Source organism: Arachis ipaensis, chromosome B8 (genome assembly GCF_059453495.1).
Source record: "Arachis ipaensis isolate K30076 ecotype BB chromosome B8, ASM5945349v1, whole genome shotgun sequence".
NCBI classification, from domain to species: Eukaryota; Viridiplantae; Streptophyta; class Magnoliopsida; order Fabales; family Fabaceae; genus Arachis; species Arachis ipaensis.
In genome coordinates, this window is record NC_142443.1 from 78,398,352 (window position 1) to 78,418,708 (window position 20,357).

Sequence of the window (20,357 nt, forward strand, 5' to 3'; positions counted from 1 at the left end):
CTTTCACATTAACAGGTATAGGAAGTTTTTCAATAATTTCTATTTTAGCCTTATCAACTTCTATACCTTTGCATGATACTTTATGCCCAAGAACTATCCCTTCAGGAACCATGAAATGGCATTTCTCCCAATTCAATACCAGGTTAGTTTCTTGGCATCTTTTCAAAACAAGAGTTAAATGATGCAAGAAAGTGTTAAATGAATTGCCAAAAACAGAAAAATCATCCATGAAGACTTCTAAAAATTTTTCCATCATATAAGAAAAAATGGAAAGCATACACCTTTGAAAGGTGGCTGGGGCATTGCATAGCCCAAAGAGCATTCTCCTGTAGGCAAAAACTCCAAATGGACATGTGAAGGAAGTCTTTTCTTGATCCTTGGGATCTACCACTATTTGATTGTACCCAGAATACCCATCCAAGAAGCAATAATAGGTATGACCGGCCAATCTTTCCAGCATCTGATCAATGAATGGGAGAGGAAAGTAATCTTTCCTTGTAGCATCATTCAATCTTCTATAATCTATCCACATCCTCCACTCAGTCACTGTTCTGGTGGGGATCAACTCATTCTTCTCATTGGTGATGACTGTCATTCCTCCCTTTTTTGGTACAACTTGAATCGGGCTCACCCATGAGCTGTCAGAGATTGGAAAGATTATCCCAGCATTCCATAGCTTCATGACTTCTTTTTGAACTACCTCCTTCATGGCTGGGTTGAGCCTTCTTTGGGGTTGAACTACAGGCTTTGATTCTTCTTCTAACAGAATTTTATGCATACAAATGGCGGGGCTAATGCCTTTGATATCCTCAATTGTCCACCCCAAGGCTGTTTTGTGAGCTTTCAACACTTTAATCAACATTGTTTCTTTTTCCATGTTCAAGGAGGAGTTTATGATTACTGGCAAGGCTTCTGCTTCCCCAAGAAACACGTACTTGAGGTGAGGAGGAAGAGGCTTCAACTCCTGTTTTGGCTTATCCTCTTCCTTGTCTTCAATGGATATTTCTACCACTTTCTCTACTTGTTCCTTCTGGTGCTCTTGATAATTGGCTTCAAATATTTCTTCTACCAGGCTTTCTATTATATCCACCTTTATGTTGTTTTCTTGTTCAAAGGGATGTTGCATTGATTTGAACACATTGATGACAATTTGCTCATTGTGCACCCTGAAGGTCATTTCTCCCTTTTTCTACATCAATAGTAGCTCTTGTTGTAGCTAGAAATGGTCTTCCCAAGATGATTGAGTTGTTTCCTTCCCCTTCTGTGTCCAAGATTACAAAGTCTGCAGGGAAGATAAACTCTCCAACCTTCACTAGTAAATTTTCCACAATTCTATTGGGTGTCTTGATTGATCTATCGGCCATCACTAGTGACATCCTGGTAGGTTTGATTTCTTCTATAACAAGCTTTCTCATCATTGAGAGGGGCATCAAGTTGATGCTGGCACCTAAATCGCATAGAGCGTTCTCCAATGTCATCTTGCCTATGGTGCATGAAACCACAAAGCTCCCTAGATCTTTAAGCTTTGGTGGGATACCCCTTTGGATCACAGCACTACATTCTTCAGTGAGCATAATGGTCTCCTTCTCATGCCAGCTTCTCTTTTTGTTAATGAGCTCCTTCAAGAACTTTGCATATAGAGGCATCTGCTCTAGTGCCTCAGCCAGTGGAATATTAATCTCCAATTTCTTGAAGACTTCAAGGAATTTAGGGAAGTGTTGGTCCTTAGTCTCCTTGTTAAACCTTTGGGGATATGGTAAGGGAGGTGTGAAAGTTTTCACTCCCTGCCTTTGTTCCTTGGTTGGTTCTTCCACTGCTTCTTTCTCTTTGAGCTTCTCTGAAGTTTGCTTGCTTGCTGTCACTTATTTGTTGCTGTTGACATCCTCTTTCTCAGCTTGCTTCTTGTCATTGTTCATGGGTCTCTTGTTATCTTCTTTGTTGCTCACCAAGATCTTTCCACTCCTTAGTTGGATGGCTTTGCATTCCTCTTTAAGATTTGGAATGGGATCACTTGGGAGTGAGCTTGTTGGCCTTTCAATCACAATTTGCTTGGATAGTTGCCCCATCTACCTCTCTAGGTTTCTTATTGAGGCTTCCTGATTCTTGCTTGTTATCTCTTGGTTCTTCAGCATCTTTTCTAGTAACATCTCCAAGTTGGAGACTCTTTGAGTGTCTTGTGATGGTTGTGGCTGGTTGTGAGATGGTGGAGGTTGATGGTAGGTGTTTTGGTTAGTGATTTGGTTATTGGGTGGATAGTAGCTCGAATTTGGGTGGTTATTTTGGGGTTTTCTATATGGATTGTGGTTTGTATTTTGCTGGTTGTTGTTCTGGTTGTTTCTTGAGTTGTTTTGGTTTGAATTTCTTTACCATGGTTGTTGGTTTTGAGTGTGGTTATCTCTCCATCTTAGGTTTGGATGGTTTTTCCAAGAAGGATTGTAGGTGTCACCATAAACCTCATTTTGGCCAGAACCTTGATTGTTCACATATTGAATCTATTCTTGCTGCTGATCTTCTGGATTTTCTTCATTTTGCCCCCATGTGGTTGATGGTTGGCTTGTATTTACTGTTGCAACTTGGAGGCTGTCAATCCTTTTAGCTATTTGCTCAAATTATTGTTGGATTTGCTGCTGCATAATCTTGTGTTGAGCTAAAATTGTGTCTACTCCATCCAACTCTAGCACCCCTTTTCTTTATGATGGTTGGCATTGTCTCTGATGGCCAAAGAAATATTGATTGTTTGCCACCATATCAATGAGGTTTTGAGACTCCTCTGCTGTCTTCATCAATTGTAAGGAGCCTCCTGCTGAATGATCTAATGCTTCTTGAGCCTTCATAGTCAAACCTTCATAGAAGTTTTGAAGGATGTCCCATTCATTAAACATCTCAGGAGGACATTTTCTAATTTGGGCCTTGTACCTCTCCCATGCCTCATAGAGAGATTCAGCATCTATTTGTGTGAAGTTTTGCACCTCAGTCTTGAGCCTGATGATCCTTTGAGGGGGTAAAACTTGGCCAAGAATTTGTTCACCATATCCTCCCAGCTAGTGATACTTCCTTGTGGGAAAATTTCAAGCCATTGAGCAGCCTTGTCCCTCAATAAAAATGGGAACAGCAGCAATTTGTATGTCTCCAGATGCACACCATTAGACTTCACTGTATCACAGATTCTCAGAAAAGTGGATAAGTGTTGGTTTGGATCTTCAAGTGGCCCTCCTCCATAGGAACAATTGTTTTGTACCAAAGTGATGAGCTGTGGCTTTAGTTCAAAGTTGTTTGCATTAACATTTGGGGTAAGGATGCTACTCCCACAATAAATTGGGTTAGCAAACGTGTAAGAGGCCAAAACTCTTCTCTGAGGTGGATTGTTATTGTTGGCCACTCCTTCTTGATTGGCATTAGAAGTGTTCCCTTCCATTTCTTGGTATTTTTCCTTAAGAACTTCTTCACCAATGACTCCCTTCCCTCTGGCTTCTCTTCTTATTCTTCTCAAAGTTCTTTCGTCAAGATCACCAGAGTTGAGGACCTCTCTTCCTGCCTCTGTCATACAAACAAAGCACCAGAAACACAAATCCAGAAAACCAGTAAAACTTCACTCTATTGCTAGAGAGAGGTTTTGGTTAGCTTAAGCAAAAATTCAAACAGTTAGTGTGTTAGTCAAAAATTAAAGAAACAGAAAAGAAAAAAAATGCTTGATCTAGACCACCACCTTCCTTAATCATTGTCAATCTAATCAATCTCTTGTAACGGCGCCAAAAACTTGATGTGTAGAAAACGATCCAACACAAAACTCACCGGCAAGTGGACCAGGTCGCATCAAGTAATAAAAACTCACATGAGTGAGGTCGATCCCACAAGGATTGAAGGATTGAGCAATTTTAATTAGGTGGTTGATTTAGTCAAGCAAACAAGTGTTGATTTGAGTGATTTGTATCCAACAGAAGCTAAATTGCATGAAATTTAAAGGGGAAGGGGCAATGGACAATAAAATTAAAGGGCAAAGGAAATAAAGAAGCTGAATCTTAAAGTGCAAGTAATATAAATGACAGAAACTTAGATTGCAAGAAATGTAAATAGCTGAAGCTTAGAATACAAGAAATGTAAATTGCTTGAATCATAAAAGGATTTGGGAGCTGGGATTTCAAAAATTTAGCAAGAAAAATTAAATGACAATCAACAGAGAAGTAGAAGATGAATTAAGATGCAGCAGATCTAAATAGAAAAGAAGAATGACTTGAGAAACCAAACAGAAAGTAAAATGGAGCTCAATTACAATAGCTAAAGGGAAGTTAAAGATCTCAAGGGTTGAATGAGACAAGAGAACAAGTCTAGATCTCAATTCCTTCCTTGATCCAACAAAGAACAATTGCAAAAGAAGTAGAAAACAGTTGCAGAAGAAGTAGAAAATGAAAGTAGTAAATGAAAGTTAAATCCAGTTCTCCAATTCCCAAAACGGAGAAGTAAATATTGCAGAAGAAGAAAATGAAAACAGCAAATGAAATTAGATCCAATTCCTTGATTCTCAGAATTATGCAGAAGAAGAACAAAGAGAGATCTCAGATCAAGAATGAAACAGAATTCCTTCAATTCTCAATCCAAGATTCAAAGCAAAGAGTAGAGAGTGCTGAAGCAAGAACAAGGAAGAAAAGAAATCAATTCTCCTTCCCAATTCCCCAAAATAAATTCAAATATCCCAAAAATGAAAGTAAAGCTCTAAAAGTTCAAAAGAAATTAAAAGTGAAAATTCTAAAAGAAGGTCAAAAGTCCTCTATAAATCAAACTAGCTTCTATTTATACACTTCCTATTTTTGGATTTTAGAATTTGGAGTGGGCCTTTTAATTTGATGAAGAATTGAATTTAAATGGAATTTTGGTTGGATTTTTGGCCCATGGGTGACACTCCCAGTAAAGTGCTCGGTTGTCACCAAAAGCATAGCATCCAAGCCTTGCTTTGGCCTTCCTTTGTTGCGTGACAAGCCTTGGACAGCACCAGGGTAGCACTCAACTCTCCCCAAGAGCGAAGCATCCATGTTGCCTTGGCCTTGTCAATTTGGGCACTCCAAGCTTCCTTGGCCGTGTCAAGCATCGCGCACCAAGCCTTGGTCCGTGTCAATGTTGCTAGAAATCAAGGAGGGTAGCGCTAGGTGAGTGGCAAGAGCGCTACATTGCCTTGTCTTGGCATGGAGTCCCTGCTTCGAGCCTTGGTAGAGGAAATTTGGGCAATCTCCTTGTGGAATAAACAAAGGCAACGCATGCTTTGAGTGGAATGCCTTGAGTTTGAACCTTCATGACTGCATTTTAGCCAATTTTGGCTTATTTTCCTTGCAAGGAGCGCTTCCCTTAGTCCCTTGGCTCACGGGTTCGATCCTTGGGGCTTTCATTAGCAAACATTGCCCCCTTGCAATTATTTTGGATGGAGCCCGATAAAGTGAGTGGCATTAACTGAGCACTATGCTTTTCCTTTGCTTCCTTGGTTCGTTTTTGTGCTCGGTTAAGTGGGAGAGCACAGCATTCATGCTTTGCTTCCCTGGTCTTGAGTAGCACTCTCATGGAGAGCACTGAGCTCTTTGAGAGAGCGCTATGCTTGCTTTCCTTTGTTGCGCCACACTTTTCTCTTCCTTGGGCCATTCTTCTTAGGCCACGCTTCTTGTTTTCTTTTTTTCTTCACCTACAAGTAATCAAAACAACCAATCAAAGTATCACCAAATTCACAAGGTTTATAAATCATTTAAAAACCAATTAATTTTAGCTTAAACCTCATGATTTAGTGTCAATTAAATGATGGTTGATTGATTCAACAAAACCATGCAATGCCACTCCAAACCACTTACTTACAATGAAAGAAAGTGCATAAAACCTAATGAAACAAGTGAAAAATGCTTGAAAAGCTAGCATAAGATGACTTGTCGCTCGCGTCGTTGCGCGAATTTTCAATACACGCGTACACGTCAGGCACGCGTTCGTGTCGCTGTGATTTTCTTCATTTCGCGCGCACGGATTAGCCATGCGTGCGCGTCGTTGTTCGCTGGTCATCTCCTTAGTTTCTTGTGTTCCTTCCATTTTTGCAAGCTTCCTCTCCATTCTCCAAGCCATTCCTATCCTATGAAGCCTGAAACACTTAACACACGGATCACGGCATCGAATGGTATAAAGGAGAATTAAAATATACAATTTAAAGGCTTAGGAAGCAGGTTTTCAATCATAGCATAAAACTAGGAAGGAATTGTAAAATCATGCAAATCATATGAATAAATGGGTAAAGATTTGATAAAATCCACTCAATTAAACACAATATAAACCATAAAATAGTGGTTTATCAACCTCCCCACACTTAAACATTAGCATGTCCTCATGCTTAGCTTAAGGAGATAAAATAAATGAATAGGGAAAAGTAAGACTCATGCAATGCAATGCAACCTATATATATGAATGCAATTATATGATTTTGTCTACTTGGTTAAAAGCAAATACGCTCTTCAAGACAAACATAAATCAAATTCCACTAATTCAAATTATACAGTAAAACAAGTAAACTTGTAAGAAGATAGCTCATGAAAGCAGGGAACATAGAATCAAGCATTGAACCCTCACTGATGGTGTATGTGCACTCTAGTCTCTCTAGTGTATAGGGTAATCTCTCAATTCTTCTCTAATCATACTTTCTAAACTTTGTTTTTCACCTAACCAATCAACAATGTTTAATGTACCAATGCAAACATCATGAGGTATTTTTCAAGGTTGTAATGGGGCTAAGGTAAAGGTGAGGGTATATATATGGCTAAGTGAGCTAAAATATGAACCTTTGACTAACCTAAGCTCTCTCACCTAACATACATACACTTTATATAATTTCTAAATTCATGCCTAGCTACCCATAATTTCCCACTTTTGCATTACATACTCATGTATCAATTTTTCTTTTAATTTGTATCACATATGCATTGACCTTTTTATTAACTTAGCCTTGGGATAATTTTTGTCCCCTTATTTAATTACTTAACTAATTGCATGCATATATATATATATATATATATATATATATATATATATATATATATATATATATATATATATATATTAGAAATATAAAAGCAACAATAACATATCAATACATATGGATTTTTTATTTTTCTGTTTCACATGAGTAGGTACCCAAATTCCCAATATTTTATCAATTGTAAAACATATTCTATTCCCTTGTTAACCCATGTTCCCACAATTTTCCCATACTTAGTTAATACACAATTTCTATCTTAAGCTAACCAAAGATTTAATTTGGGATAATTAATTATTTTTCTGCTTAACGCTAGTGATGTGGTACAATATAAAACGAATGGGAATTAATAAGCTCAAAGTGGCTAACAAAGGTAAATAGAAGGGTAGGCTTATTTGGGATAAGTGAGTTAAAACAAATAATGGCCTCAATCATATGCATGCATATAAATATACTAAACATTAGACATATAGGATGAAACGAAATATAAATAACAATCACAGAGAAGTAAACACACAAGAATAAAAATCATGGTTAAATAATGTAACCATGTAGTTAAGCTCAAAATCTTACGGGTTGTGTGTTCTTAGCCTTTTAAACTATGTTCCAAATACAACTTCAAACAAATTTAACACAAGAGGTTTGATTTAAATTAGTGAAATTTTTTCAAAAATAGGGTCCTAAAAAGAAACATATTATATTTCAACCAAATAGAACATGCATGCAAATAACCTATTACTATGAAATCTATCTTATCCTAATCAAAAGACAAATAAATAAGTATCCTATTTTATTGGTGTTAGGAAAGAGAAAATACCTCCGGAAGTCAGGTACTGACCGACCTCCCAACACTTAAGGCTTTGCACCGTCCTCGGTGCCATCTGTCAGGAACAAAGGGGGGCTAGTAGTAATATCTCTACAGTCGGGACCGTCATGGCTCCTTGTGCTGGTAAATGAAGTGGAGTCCGAAGTGTCTGGGTCTTTCTCAGGTCTGTGGTTTCCTATAAGCAGCTCCTTGAAGAATGTGAATCGGCGCTGGTTACGGTGCTCTCTTAGCTTTGCCTACTAGTCTTGCTGGTCCAACCGCTCAAGTATCTGATGGAGCAGCTGATTTGTTGTAGGTGCTTGTGATGTGGAAGGAAGAATGTCTTCAGCCGGGTCTACAGGTTGGCTGGTAGTGGCTACTGGAGGTCTGATATATTTTCCGTTAGGGACGTACTGATCATCTCGCGAAAGCATGGCTTTGGTGTCCCCAGCTCTGTAGGAGACTCCGGCTGCTGAGACGAATCTGAAACCAAGGCGGGAAAAGGTAGGTTGCCCACAATTTGTATGTGTCCCAAGGCATTCCATATGTGTCTTCGTAAGTTTAGAGGCTGGTCTGTAAGGATGCACCATAGTAGAACAGCCATGTCTACAGTGAAGGAGGACTCGTGAGTGCTCAGAAAGACGTAATGGGACATAATATGCGCCCATACTCGAGCCTCCAAGGTAAGTGCTGAAGCCGATATCCCTTTAAGTCGGGATCGATGGTATCCATAAATTCATCTGCTGCCAGGTTGTGCTATAACTCTGAGAACGGTGTCCCAATCAAATTTGTATGTCTGGCGCTTAAGTGAGGCTTCTTAAAATGTGTCCAATCCTTCTGGAGCAGGGGGAAGATCTAAAGCTCGCTGAATGGCTTCTTCAGTTATGGGGATTTACTTCTGACGGACATAGATAGACTGCAGGGTTGGCAAGTGAAAATTGGAGTAGAATTCAACTACCCATGATAGATTAACTTGTCGTGGCTGTCTCCGTAGGAATCCCCATTCTCTTCGCTCAATGCGGGGCTCAACAAATTTAACAATGTGGGTTGAGAGGATGAGAAAGTGCTCATTGTTATAGTTTCTTTCCACCAGGATGGGGATCATCTGCTCACATTAACGGTTAGTGAACCACGCAGTGTCCTTTGCTGGGAAGGCTTTCTCTTTTTCATCGACCTTGATGATCCTCTTGATTCGTTTTGTTGAGGGTTTTACCGCTGTTGAAGGTGTCTCCGCAGCTAATGCTCTTTTTGTTCCTCTCCTTGCTGGTGGTTTAGGAGTAGCTTTGTCTTTACCCTTCTTGGTGGCCATCTTAAAAAGGGAAAAAGAAAGTAACATGTAAAGCTTAAGAGTTAAAGCAAGGGAGGGGCTATGACAAGTGATAATCAATGCACGGTAAAGAAGGATGTCGTTAACACATGGTTGCAACTACATGTGAAAAGTTCATGAATGGAAATATAGCAAGTGCATGTGATGACAATTAAATGCAAGATGTTTATTGGCAAGCCGGCAAAGGCATGAGTAGCATAGATCAAGCATTAAATGTCCAAGTTAGATATCAACTCTTTCAAACTAACAATCTGTTCGTATTAACAATTATATTTAACAAATGAAATATAAAAAGGGATTTTTTGAAAAAACAGGCATCAGAGTAGTAGAATAGAATAATATAAAAATAATGCACAATGCCATACGGGTTTTTTCACAAACACTTAGCATGCATGGTAAATATGTTATTAAAAGTATTAAATTTGAACATGCAAACAACCCTTTTAGAAGTAATATATAATTGTCAAACAATTTCTTAATAATTCACAAGCAAAATATAGAAAATAATGACCCAAATAAATTTCCAACACCAATTAAAAGGGTTAAAAAGAAAAAGAAAGAAAAAGAAAACATAGATAATGAAAGTAAAAAGAAAGAGAAGAAGAAAACATAAAGATAAAATAATAATGGAAAAGTAAAGAGGGAAGAAGAAAAGAAAAGAAGCTTGATGATGATTGTGAAGAAGAAAGAAGGGGGAAAGAGGGTAAAAAGTGAGAAGGAGTAAAGAAGAAAGAAGAAAGAAAAAAGAAATAAGATGGGGGAAGAGGAAAATAGGATTTGGGGGAAAGATAAGATATTCTGGCATTGATCTAGTAAAACTGTGCGTCGCATGTGATGCGGACGCGTGGGTCACGTGGACGCGTGACTTGAATTATGCTAGTGGCGCGAGAGCAGCCGCGTGCTCGCGCAACTCTCTGTCTCAAACGCATATTTACCAAAATTTAGGGTGACGCGTGCGCATGGGTGACGTGCACGCGTGAATGGCCTAACTTTCAAAAATGATGCAGACGCGTGGAGTACGTGTTCGCGTGGTAGGGCTTGTGCTTCTAGCACGGTTCCAGCCCCACTCCATCACAACTTGCTGCCATACACCCATTTACGTCGATTTCGCGGGGTCACGCGTGCAGGGCTGGATTTGCAAACGACGCAGATACGTCAGGGACGCGTTCGTGTGCATGTGTTGGTGCCAAAGGCACACTTCCAGCCACGCTCCCGCGTGACTCTCTGTTCAAATCTCCCTTTTGTCGTATGCACATATGACGCGGACACATCAGCGACGCTTGCGCGTCGTGTGCATTTTTTTTATCCAGAATGCAGTATGCAGAATGCAATATGCAGCTAGTTCATGCAGATATGAGAAATGAATACTGAGAGAAAAATTAAAATAAAGCTAAGGAGAAAACTGAAAGATCGTACCTTGGTGGGTTGTCTCCCACCTAGCACTTTTCTTTAACGTCATTAAGTTGGACGGTCCACTAGCTCAGTCTTCTGCTGTGGGTTGATCCTCCAAGAGGAAGATCTCCAGCTCCTTATTTTTCTTCATCTTCTCACCATGATATAACTTTAAGCGATGTCCATTGACCTTGATGAAGTTGGAGCTTGAAGGATGACTTAGGTGAAAGCTCCGTAGGGCTCTGTCTTCTCTACTCTGTAGGGACCTTCCCATCTGGATCTCAGCTTGCCTGGCATGAGCCTCAGTCTGGAATTGTAAAGGAGGACCAACTCCCTAGGTCTGAACTCTCTCCTTTTGATGTGCTTGTCATGTACAGCCTTCATCTTCTCTTTGTATCGCCTAGAATTATCATATGCCACTAGGCGTAGATTCTCTAACTCTTGTAGCTGCATCTTTCTTTCAGCTCCTGCTTTTTCAAATCCCATGTTGATCTCTCTCACCGTCCAGAATGCTTTGTGTTCTATTTCCACTGGGAGGTGACATGCTTTTCCATAAACCAAGCGGAAGGGACTCATCCCTATAGGTGTCTTGTATGCAGTCCGATATGCCCAAAGCGCATCTTGTAGCCTGGTGCTCCAGTCCTTCCTATGAGGCTTGACTATTTTCTCCAGGATACGTTTTATCTCTTAGTTAGACACTTCCGCTTGTCCATTAGTCTGCAGGTGGTAGGCTGTGGCTACTTTGTGAATAACGCCATGCTTCTTCAATAGAGCGGTAAGTCTCCTGTTACAGAAATGGGTGCCTTGATCGCTCACGATTGCTCGTGGTGATCCAAAGCGACAGATAATATGGTTTCTAACAAAATAGACAACAGTGTTAGCGTCATCAGCACGGGTAGGAATTGCTTCCACCCATTTAGAAACATAATCTACAGCTAACAATATATATGAAAAACCGCTCGAGTTTGGAAACGGACCCATGAAGTCAATGCCCCAAACATCAAAAATCTGGCAGAACAACATAATTTGTTGGGGCATCTCATCCCTCTTGGATATGTTACCAAACCTTTGGCATGGGGAACAAGATTTACAAAAAGCAGTAGCATCTTTAAAAAGAGTAGGCCACCAGAATCCACAGTCTAGGATTTTTCTATCTGTCCTTTGAGGACCAAAATATCCACCACTCTCAGATGAGTGGCAGGCCTCTAAAATGGACTGGAATTCTGATTGAGGCACACATCTCTTAATTATCTGGTCAGTACCATACCTCCACAAATAGGGATCATCCCATATATAATATTTGGACTCACTTTTCAGCTTATCCCTCTCGTGCTTAGTAAAATTTAGAGGGAAAGTATGGCTAACTAGATAATTAGCTACAGGTGCATACCAAGAAACTACTTCAGATATTGCATGCAAGCTGTCAAAAGGAAAAGCATCATTGATAGGAGTGGAGTCATCCTTAATGTGCTCAAGGCGACTCAAGTGGTCTGCCACTAAATTCTGAGAATCACTCCTATCCTTAATTTCTAAATCAAATTCTTGCAGCAGCAATATCCATCGTATTAGCCTTGGTTTGGACTCCTTTTTAGCTAATAAATATTTTAGAGCTGCATGGTCTGAGTACACTACCACCTTAGTACGAAGTAAATAGGCTCGGAATTTATCCAGAGCAAAAACAATAGCAAGAATCTCTTTTTCAGTGGTAGTGTAATTAGACTGAGCAGCGTCTAATGTCTTAGAAGCATAAGCAATTACGAAAGGATCCTTACCTGCGTGCTGGGCCAGCGCCGCTCCACAGCATGGTTGGAGGTATCACACATAATCTCAAAGGGCTTGCTCCAGTCTGGTCCTCTCACAATTGGAGCTTGAGTTAAGGCGATCTTTAGCTTATCGAATGCCTCTATACAGTCCTCACTGAACTCGAACTCAATATCTTTCTGCAGAAGTCTGGATAAGGGCAGTGCTACCTTACTGAAGTCCTTGATGAACCGCCGATAGAAACCTGCATGGCCAAGGAACGAACGAACTTCCCTCACGGAGGAGGGGTAAGGCAGACTAGAAATGACATTTACCTTTGCTGGATCTACAGAAATACCAGTGTTAGAGACAACATGTCCGAGTACAATACCTTGTTTGACCATAAAATGACACTTTTCAAAATTTAAAACAAGGTTTGAACTAACACACTTGTCTAACACTTTAGATAAGCTATCCAAGCAAAGGCTAAAGGAATCACCATATATGCTAAAATCATCCATAAAAACCTCTATATAGTTCTCAATAAGATCAGAGAAAAGACTCATCATGCACCTTTGGAAAGTAGCTAGTGCATTGCACAAGCCAAAGGGCATTCTCTTGTAAGCATAAGACCCAAAGGGACATGTAAATGTAGTCTTTTCCTGATCTTCAGGAGCTATATGAATCTGGAAATAGCCTGTGTAACCATCTAAAAAGTAATAATGTGATTTACCTGACAGACGATCCAGCATTTTATCAATGAATGGCAAGGGTAGTGATCCTTACGAGTGGCCTGGTTGAGACGTCTGTAATCAATGCAGACCCTCCAGGCGTTCTGTACTCTGGTTGCTAGGAGCTCTCCTTGCTCATTTTTCACTGTAGTGACTCCAGACTTCTTGGGCACCACTTGTACTGGGCTTACCCATTCACTGTCTGAGATGGGATAGATGATATCTGCCTCAAGTAATCTGGTCACTTCTTTTTTGACAACCTCTAAGATAGTGGGATTCAATCTTCTTTGGGGTTGACGGACAAACCTTGCTCCCTCTTCTAAAAATATTCTGTGCTCACAAACTTGAGGGTTGATGCCTACTATGTCTGCCAAGCTCCACCCAATTACCTTCTTGTGTCTTCTCAGCACACTAAGTAATTGTTCCTCTTGTTGGGAAGTAAGTTCCCTTGCAATAATGACTGGGAGCTTCTGATCATCCTCAAGGTAAGCATACTTGAGGTGAAATGGTAGCGGCTTTAACTCCAATTTCTGCTCCTGACTGGGCACTGGATCTTCTGGAGCTGGTGATAATGGCAAGTTGTCCTCATTGTGTTTAGAGGGTTTCCCCACACTTGGACCTTGCTCCATGTGCATCTCTTCTAATTCTTCTTGTTGGACTGCAGCTACAGTCTTATCAATGATGTAGCATAGAAAGACGGAATGATCTTCCGGAGGGTGCTTCATGGCTTCATTCAGATTGAAGCTTACTGCTCGGTCGTCTATCTCAAAAGAGTAGGTTCTTGAAAAGGCATCCAGCTTGAACTTTGAAGTCTTCAGGAATGGTCTTCTAAGCAGGATGGATGACGGCTTTCCTGAGTCATTTTGGGGCATCTCCAGGATATAAAAGTCAATGGGAAATGTGAGCCCCTTAATGCTCACCAGCACGTCCTCAGCAATTTCAACCACTGTAATAATGCTCTTATCTGCTAACATAAAATGAGCTGCCGACCTTTTTAAAGGAGGGAGCCTCAAAGCATCATATATGGACAAAGACATTATACTAACACAGGCGCCTAAATCACACATGCAGTCAGAAAATATTACACCCCCAATGGTACAGTTAACCATGCATGGTCCTGGGTCACTACATTTTTCAGGTATATCCCCCATTAAAGCAGATAGGGAACTACCTAAAGGAATAGTTTCTAGTTCATTAATCTTATCCTTATGTATGCACAGATCCTTTAAAAATTTCGCATATTTAGGCACTTGTTGGATAACATAAAAAAGGGGAACAGTTACCTCAACCTTTTTGAAAATTTCTACCATTTTAGGATCAAGTTCCATCTGTTTCCTGGACTTCCTTGCAAGGTGTGGAAATGGGATAGGAATGGTATCTCTTACAGCTTCATCTTGCTTGGGTTCTCCATTCCTTGGTTGAGCTGCTTCTTCTTCAACCATGTCTTGCACTTCCTCTTCCTCTTCCTCTTCAACTTCCTCCACCTCAACCATGTCTGCATTGGAGCGTGTCCCTGTGGGCTTGGCTCCTCCTGATTCCTCTCTTGCAGGGTGGTTCCAGACCTCAAAGTGATGGCATTGATGCCACCCTTGGGATTGGGTAAGGGTTGAGAAGGAATTCCATTGGAGCTTGCAGGTTGAGTGCTAGAAGTACTTGATGATCCCATCTGGGAGACGAGAGCCTGTATAGCGGATGTTAGACCGTTAAGTGTACTTTCCATGCTCTTTTGTCCTTGTGCAAGGGACTGAAGCAACTCGTCATTTGAAGAGGAGGGGTAAGTGAGGCCTGCTGTTGGTTGTTCTGAGGTGTTTGGGATTGCCTTAGGTGAGGTGCTCTGTAAGGCTGGTTCTGGTTCTGCTGTCTGTTGTTGTTATTATTCCACCTCTGATTTTCCTGGTTGTCTCTACCTCCTCTGTTATAGTTGTCCCTCTAGCCATGGTTGGAATTATCTCTCCAGCCGTGGTTGGAGTTGTCTTGCCAACTTTGGTTATAGTTTCCACCTTGGTTGTAGTTGCCGCCTTGTTGATAGGAGCCTTGATTTGGGCGGTCATAGAAATTGTGAGTAGCTGCCAAGGTGTTGTCTTCTTGTTGGAGCTGTGGACACTCATCAGTATAATGACTATAATCACCACATATCCCGCATACCCTCTGAGGAACCAGTTGTTGACTATGTTGGGGTGAGGGATGTTGAGATTGTTGTTGATTCAGGTTTATCTACTTTAGTAGATTGGTCACCTCTCCCAGAGCTTTAGTGAAAGCAGCAGTCTCACCACTAGAGGACACCTCCGTAACAGTCCTAGGATGGTTGGTCCTATGTCTAGTGTTTCGGGTAGATTCAGCCAGATCAGCGATCAGCTGCCACACTTCTGTCGCCGTCTTGTACTTCTTCAGAGAGCCATTACTTACAGCATCTAATGTAGTTTTATCTTGAGGCTTCATACCTTGTGTAAAGTAACTGATCAACACCATCTCATCAATCTTATGGTGGGGACATGAGTCTAAGAGGTTCCTGAAACGTTCCCAGTATTCGTAGAGGGTCTCTAATTCTCCTTGGATAATACAGGAGATCTCTTTCCTTAGTCTGTCTGTAACTTCAGCTGGAAAGTATTTGTCCAGGAACTCCCTCCTGAGCGCGTCCCAGTCGGTAACTACTACCTCCGGTTGAGTGTAGTATCACTCCCTCACCTTTCCCTCAAGAGAAAACGAGAAGGCTATCAGCAGAATAGTAGTCTCATCTGCACCATGACGCCTAACAGTAGAACAGGCTGTCTGGAAATCCCTGAGGTGCTTTTTAGGCTCCTGAGCAGGTAAGCCATGAAACTTGGATATCAAGTTGATTAGCGACGTTTTCAGTTCAAAATCTGCAGCTAGATCTGGGTGACGTGCTAGATACGGTTGCAGGGTGAAGTCTGGGGCTCCTGCCTCCTGGAGGGTGATCCTCCTGGGTGCTGCCATGTTACCTGCACGTGAATCAACTGAATCAGTAGTAGAGGAGCTTGTTTCTTCCTCAAATGGCGGTTTAGATTCACTCTCAGATAAGACTGGTGAATTGGGAACAACCACTTCACCACCCTTAGAGGCTAACCGACGCCGAGCTCGCCTAATACGTGAAAGAGTTCTTTCAATTTCAGGATCAAAAGTGGCTAAGCTCGGATCAGGCAGTGAACGCGTCTTTCAATGAAAGAAACATACAGCTCATGGTAATAAAATAAAATAAAATAAAATGAAAATAAATAAATTCCAACCAATAAATTAGCACACTATTGCAACTCCCCGGCAACGGCGCCAAAAATTGATGTGGGCAGAAATTGACCGATTAAGAAATTAATAGTAAAAAGTAGTGTTGCAAGTACAGTTCTTAACCAGCTAAAATCTGCTTATCAATTTAAAAGGGTTGTCACAATTATTAGAATTAAAAATACTGGGAGTATGAATCCCAGGTCGTCTCCCAACGAGTTGACAAAAGAGTGCAGCTTATTGGTCGGAGGGTTTCCCAGAAATTTTTGAGTATAAGAAGCAGGAAAATAAATGATTATAAAATTAAGCAGTGGAAATTAACTAGAGAATTTATTTAATTCAATTAAAAGCCTTGACTGGGAGATGATTAATTGGAATTTCTATCCTTGTTGGATTTCCTCAAATGCAATCCTAGAACATTGTTGATCTACTTGGTCATCCCTCAATTAATAAGGGAAAGTCAAATAACTAACTAATAAACTATATCCTCAGGTCCTAATCCTCTCCTTAAGATTAGAGTTAGGGATTAGAGTTGTCAATCATCAACTATGCACGAGGATTAACACTTGAGTATTCCAACTTAAGGTTCTCCTTTTTATCAACTCCCAATCAAGTTGGGAAACTACTCCATTATTATGATTGTAAACTTCACAGAATTAAAAAAGGGAATATAAGGAAGACATGATAAACAATAATTAAAAAGCAATTAAAAATAAAATAGGTTCATGCATTAATAAATCCCAAAATGCAACATACTTATCCAAATAGGGTTAATGGCAAGAAAAGTAAAAGAGTAAGAAAACAAACTAGAATAATGAAACTTCCACGGAGGTAATGAGTCTTCTCGGTATCCAAAAGCAAAAACATGAAAACTCTAAACTATGAATGTAAAGGAACCTAGAGGAAGGAGTAGTTTCTCTCTAGATTCAGATCTCAAATTCAAACTATGCGTAATGTGTATGTGTCAATGTGTATGTATCTCTGCATGTTCTCTGGCTCTAATATGTGTTTCTGGGCCAAAAACTGGGTCAAAATGCGGCCCGAAATCGCCCCCAGCGTTTTCTAAATTTTCTGCAGATCGCGCATGTCACGCGTACGCGTCGCTGGCCGAAATTCCTTTCCACGCAGGCGCGTCAGGCACGTGCTCGTGTCGTTGCGCGAATCTTCAATACACACGTACATGTCAGGCACGCGTTCACGTCGCTGTGATTTTCTTTATTTCGCACACACGCGTTAGCCATGCATGCGCATCGTTGTTTTCTGGTCATCTCCTTAGTTTCTTGTGTTCCTTCCATTTTTGCAAGCTTCCTTTCCATTCTCCAAGCCATTCCTGCCCTATGAAGCCTGAAACACTTAACACACGGATCACGGCATCCATGGTATAAAGGAGAATTAAAATATACAATTTAAAGGCTTAGGAAGCAGGTTTTCAATCATAGCATGAAACTAGGAAGGAATTGTAAAATCATGCAAATCATATGAATAAGTGGGTAAAGATTTGATAAAATCCACTCAATTAAACACAATACAAACCATAAAATAGTGGTTTATCACCATGCCCATAGTAATCCTTCAAATTTGCTCCCTGGAAACAATAGCTGGCGTGCCACGCCTGGGTCTAGCGTGCCACGCCCAGTCAAAATAGTGGCATTTGCATGAAGTGGTACACCCAGCGCACACGCCCAGCTCCTTTTCTTGCTTTCTTCCTCTTTTGTTGCTCTTTTCACCTGAAATCCAAGCAAGATTTATTTCAAAGCAATGTCCCATAAATTCATCATATAATTCATGTGATTGCATCAAATGAATGAGAATTCACCAATTCTATGGTCCTTTTAGATGAGATAAAGAGGTAGATGATGCAAGTCATCAGTACATCGATGATTCAAGGTCCCATAGGAGGATATTTGATGTTGAAATTGCTTAGATGACTATCTTGAAGGAGGTTGGCATAATCATACCGAAGATATATAAATCGTTTGCAGCATAGGTTGGGCATTTTTAATCTTGTCACATTCACCAAACAGGATGATAAATTCATATTTTATGATGATTTTTAGATTGAAAATAGTAGAATTTATCAACTTAACTTACATATATTTCTTGTAAATGCATGCTTTTGTGAGTTTTCTCTTAATTGTGCTTAATTGATTAAAACATGATTTTACGCCGTTAGAATTGTCAAATTAATTTAACTTTTATTTCATTCGATGCCTTGATATGTTTGTTTAAGTTTTTTAAGGTTTAGGAGTGGTGCACGAAATTGCAATCACACTTTTCACAACTCCGCACAACTAACCAGCAAGTGCACTGGGTCGTCCAAGTAATACCTTACGTGAGTAAGGGTCGATCCCACGGAGATTGTCGGCTTGAAGCAAGCTATTGCCACCTTGTAACTCTTAGTCAGGCGGATTCAAATGGTTATGAGATTTTGATAATTAAAAGATAAATAAAACATAAAATAAGATAAAGATACTTATGTAATTCATTGGTGGGAATTTCAGATAAGCGTTTGGAGATGCTTTGTTGCTTTCGAACCTCTGCTTTCCTATTGCCTCCTTCCAATCATGCGTGCTTCCTTCCATGGCAAGCTGTATGATCCTCTCAGATGAAAAATACCAGGTACGATCTCTGCACGGCTAATCAACTATCATATTTCTCGTCTTGGATGAAAAATACCATGTACAGCTACTGCACGGCTACTCATCTATCAGTTCCCGCTAGTGCCAGAATAGGATCTCTCTATCCTTTTGCACACTGTCACTGCGCCCAACATTCACAGGTTTGAAGCTCGTAATAGCCATCCCTTCCCAGATCCTACTCGAAATACCACAGACAAGGTTTAGACTTTCCGGATCTCAGGAATGCTGCCATTGTTCTAGCCTATACCATGAATATACTAATCTCACGGACTCGGTCCGTGTATTAAATATCCAAGAGAATATACTCCGGCTGTCGTCCAATGACTACGTTGAACATCATGTAGACCGCTTGTGGTTGTCAGGCACGCGGATCTTGGCTAAGCGAGTACTGAAGATAGTGGGTGATTGTCACGGGTCACCCCTTCAGTCTGACTTAACTAAATTAAGTACAAGAGTATATCTTGGAGAAGAAGTAGGCGTGAATTGAAAGAAAAATCATAGTACTTGCATTAATTCATGAAGAACAGTAGAGCTCCTCACCTTAATCTATGAGGTGTAAAAACTCCACCGTAGAAAATACATAAGTGAAAGAGGTCTAGGCATGACCGTGAGGCCAGCCTCCATACGTGTACAATAGCATAAAAGATGATAAAGGTTCTCAAAAGCTTTTAGGTCTAAGGACTAAACGTCCAAAGATATGAATACAATAGTAAAAAGTACTATTTATACTAAACTAGTTACTAGGGATTGCAGAAAATAAGTAACTAAGTGCAGAAATCCACTTCCGGGGCCCACTTGGTGTGTGCTTGGGCTGAGCATTGAGCTTTACACGTGCATAGGCCATTCTTGGAGTTAAACGCCAGCTTGGGTGCCAGTTTGGGCGTTTTACGCCAGAAAAGGTGCCAGTTCTGGCGTTCTACACCAGAAATCTCAGGTGGGCGTTTGAACGTCAGTTTGGGCCATCAAATATCAGGCAAAGTATGAACTATTATATATTGCTGGAAAGCCTAGGATATCTACTTTCCAACACAATGAAGAGTGCGTCAATTGGGCTTCTGTAGCTCCAGAAAATCCATTTCGAGTGCAGTAGAATCAGAATCCAACAGCATCTGTAGTCCTTTCTCAGCCTCTGAATCAGATTTTTGCTCAAGTCTCTCAATTTCAGCCAGAAAATACCTGAAATCATAGAAAAATACACAAACTCATAGTAAAGTCTAGAAATGTGACTTTTGAATAAAAACTAATAAAAATATAATGAAAAGTAGATAAAACATACTAAAAACTATATAAAAATAGTGCCAAAAATGGTATAAAATATCCACTCATCAAGGAGGCAAAGAATGCTTGGAAAGATGGAAAAAAAGCATGCAAAAGTAAACATTTCATGAAGAAATGAAGAATTGGCGAAGCTGCAGAGATCCATATACATCATGCATGTATATGCATGAGATGTGTATGGATCATACATGTGTACATATGATATCCAACTCATGCC

The 20,357-nt window shown here is 40.3% G+C and overlaps 2 non-coding genes across 2 annotated transcripts; both read left to right on the top strand.

The window, feature by feature from the left end:
* The first annotated feature begins 2,880 nt into the window (after nucleotides 1-2,880).
* Nucleotides 2,881-2,984, top strand: LOC148548541 (small nucleolar RNA R71). The gene has a single exon (XR_015897585.1). It is a non-coding gene; the product is annotated as a small nucleolar RNA R71 (small nucleolar RNA).
* A 12,478-nt stretch (nucleotides 2,985-15,462) lies between these two features.
* On the top strand, nucleotides 15,463-15,569 carry LOC148548542 (small nucleolar RNA R71). The gene has a single exon (XR_015897126.1). It is a non-coding gene; the product is annotated as a small nucleolar RNA R71 (small nucleolar RNA).
* The last annotated feature ends 4,788 nt before the right edge of the window (nucleotides 15,570-20,357 follow it).